General features: G+C 38.4%; 1 long non-coding RNA gene across 1 annotated transcript; it reads right to left on the bottom strand.

Moving 5' to 3' along the window:
* Nucleotides 1-1,080: 1,080 nt before the first annotated feature.
* On the bottom strand, nucleotides 1,081-2,344 carry LOC115577597 (uncharacterized). The gene is made up of 2 exons (XR_003983222.1): nucleotides 2,287-2,344; nucleotides 1,081-1,336 (listed from the first exon to the last, which is right to left on the bottom strand). It is a non-coding gene; the product is annotated as an uncharacterized LOC115577597 (long non-coding RNA).
* Nucleotides 2,345-3,261: the final 917 nt, after the last annotated feature.

Genomic DNA, 3,261 nt, shown 5'->3' with positions numbered 1-3,261 from the left:
TCAATTAATAGGAGATGGAAGTATGGTAACACTCCTGTAGATGGGCCATTATCACAGGAAAGGCATTAAGGTAAGACACAGGTGATAAGTGGCAGATGTGTGAGAGGGGAAGCAAACAGATTTGACTGTGTCAGAGTGCCAGTGTTGCAGACAGCATTTGTACAAGAAGAAACAATCCAAATAAAAACTTACCCATGAAGATCTATGGACTGAGCTGTACTAAGGTGAGCGTAAATACACTGTAGTAATAAATGGGCACGGCACTCAAACAAGGTGCTGGACATCGCTTTTATTGTTTACTCAGAGCACACATTCTCCCTATTTGTCCCTCAGTAGATTGAACACTGTTTGACAGGTCAGGTCTTTACTGATAAAGTCATGAGAAATACAGTACAATATATACAGTATTCACAGCAGTTAAGGAGACATGAAAGGGACATTTCATGCATGTAAATCTGAGCTGCTGTATCAACAAATTACACAAAAAGGCTCACAGAGTTACAAAAGGGTATGTTACATAAGAACATCTCCATCAACCTGAAAAGAAGTCATATAAAAGTCCATTTTGCCCCCAGTCTGAAAAAGTACAGAAACATTGTGTGAGTAGGTTCATACAGGCTGTATACTGTACATGTAAAAGAAGAGACATTAAATAACAATAACACAGTTTTTCCCCTATAAATATTTGTAGCAGCGGTGCTCTGAGTCATTAACTTACAAAATCTAGAGCATTTTGAAATATAACCCTTTAAATAAAGACTACTGGTGAGATTTATGAAAAAAAAATGACAGATTGAGACTTACAAAAAATGGCACAATGCAGAAACATATTTGTTGAATCTAATTTATTTTTAAATACCGCTGCTTATATACTGCTGGTTTGGAGTCAGTGGGTCACATGACATTGAAGATATAGAAAAAACTGCAATTATTTTGTAATAATATATTTGTGCTCAGTAATTTAATGACGGTCCCTAAATCAGTGTCCAGTGATTCAGCTGGAGGCTCTGGGAGGTGAGCTGACCGTCCTCCTGCTGCTAACACTGGGTGAACCTCAGTAAAGTCACAGCTGGGACCAGAAACAGAAACCACTGTCTTTCATTTCAGCTTTTTTCCAGTTACGATAACCCTTGAATGAGATGAAAACAGTCCTTGGAGCATCGGGAGGGAAAAATGCCTACAAGCAAAACAGTGCGCTGCATGTTTGGACTGCGAGTCTTCTAACCAGGTGAGATTTGTACCAGTGGCTGCAGAAGATTCTCCTGCTCCTGGAGGGACTCAGGGAAACTCTCTTGCTTTGGCTGCACTGGCACCTCACACCTGGACATGGATACGTCTAGAAGATGGAGGGGAGGAAACATTAAAACTGCATTACATCTCAACTCATTATAGAATATAACTAGTAAAAACACAATCAATGTAGAACCATCATTGATTAGTTATAACCATCAGACTGTGTTAACACACACTAACATTTTAGCCTGGGAGAGTATTTTTAGGTTCATTTATTTAATTTGGGAATTTAAGCTGAGCAATAGAACTAAAATACATTGTACACAGAATATTAAAACTCTGTCCCCATCTCATCACACTTTCACTTACAAGTTTCCACAATTATTCATATTCAAGCAAACATGAATATATATATTTATTTGAAGAAGTCCCTTTTGCATTTAAGCACTTTTTCCTAAATGCACCTTAATTTTATGAGCAAAATGTCCGTTTTTGTCACGTGTTGTTCTTATTGATATGTAAGTTAGTTTACTACACAGCAACAATGTCCACACCATGTGGAGCAGCTGGACTAGAGATGGTTGGTGATGCTCAGCACTCTGCTTTCCCTTTCAGTGTCTGAGCCCTGCACGTTATCTTGTCTCTCTCTTTCTCCTCCTCATCTCGGTGTTGCTCTCCCTCCTCGTATCTTCATCGCAGTGGTGTTCTCCCTCCTCCTCCTCTCCCTGGTCGCCTTTCTCTCTCTCCTTCCACCTCATCTCCTCCTTCTACCTTGCTCACTTCATATGCTACCTTTCCTCTTCATTTCTGGAAGATTCAAAGTAACTTTACCGTGTTTTCCTTGACAGACGTTGAATCAATATTAGCTTTTGTAGCCTGACGTTAGCTTACTTTACACAGAAGTGACGTCAGACCTAGCTAACATTACATGTACAGTTAGCGAAATAACGTTCTTCAACCTGATTTTTATCATCTTAAATCAGCATCGCAGCTATACTAGCACTGTGCTTTGATATTATTTCATTTCTTGATAGATAGTTCATCAGTTTTTACCTCTTTCCTCCCGTGTCTCCTTTCCTCGTGACTCCTGGCGTCTGATTGGCCCGAAGTGACGGACTGCGGGCCAATCAGAGAGCGCGCTGCGGGAGGCTGCCGCTCCTAGCAACAAGAGAGTTCAGACTTGTTATTGATTGATTTACTAAGACAGGTGTGTCACCTTTAACACCTGAGACACATGTTTATATATCTGTAACAGATGTGTTTCATCAGGAGGTTTAAAGATGTTATTATTATAAAATATAATCTATCATAAAGAGGAACATGTGATCAGCTGTTTAACATCATCACATCGATCCAGATGTGACTGTTTAATCAGAAATGTCTTTTATTTTCTTTCTTTTTATGGTTTATTATCTTTATTAATAAAGTGCTGCAGCCTGCTGGGCGACATTTTGTGTGTTATTCTCTATAACATGGTGTTAAAATGTCACCCAGACAGACAGAATCTAATCTCAGCTAAATATACTAAAGTATATTCAGCACTTTCAGATTATTTGTATGAATATAAGAGTTGTTTTTAATCAGATTGTTCATCAAATAAATGAATTTAAAAAGTGCTGATTCAGCTCTGAGGCAGCATGTAATCTGAAATGTGTTTTTTGATTGACTGACATCAATCAGCTGATTGATTTCCAATCAGAGTTGACAGTATTGATCTGAATGTGATGTTTTTATTTGATCCAGAAGAAAGTTGAAGGAACGAGCTGAAAGAAACAACAAATCTTTTCATCACTGAGAACAAAGAAATGCAGCTTTAATAGTTTGGATCAGTTATTGATTGATGATCAGTTCTCAGCTGATTCAACAAATCTTCACTTCCTGTTGAAGAAGTTGATCAAAGAAAATGTTAAATTTGACGTCCAGAAATGTGAAAGTGACAAAGAGAAGCAACAAACAGCAGTTGAACACTGAGATGAGACATTACTGTGAAGACCACAGGGACAAAACATCACAACACCATCAGGACTC

The sequence above is a fragment of the Sparus aurata genome, unplaced genomic scaffold (genome assembly GCF_900880675.1).
Source record: "Sparus aurata unplaced genomic scaffold, fSpaAur1.1, whole genome shotgun sequence".
NCBI lineage: Eukaryota > Metazoa > Chordata > Actinopteri > Spariformes > Sparidae > Sparus > Sparus aurata.
The sequence above is the reverse complement of the archived record's forward strand: the minus strand, read 5'-3'. Positions and strand labels throughout refer to the sequence as shown.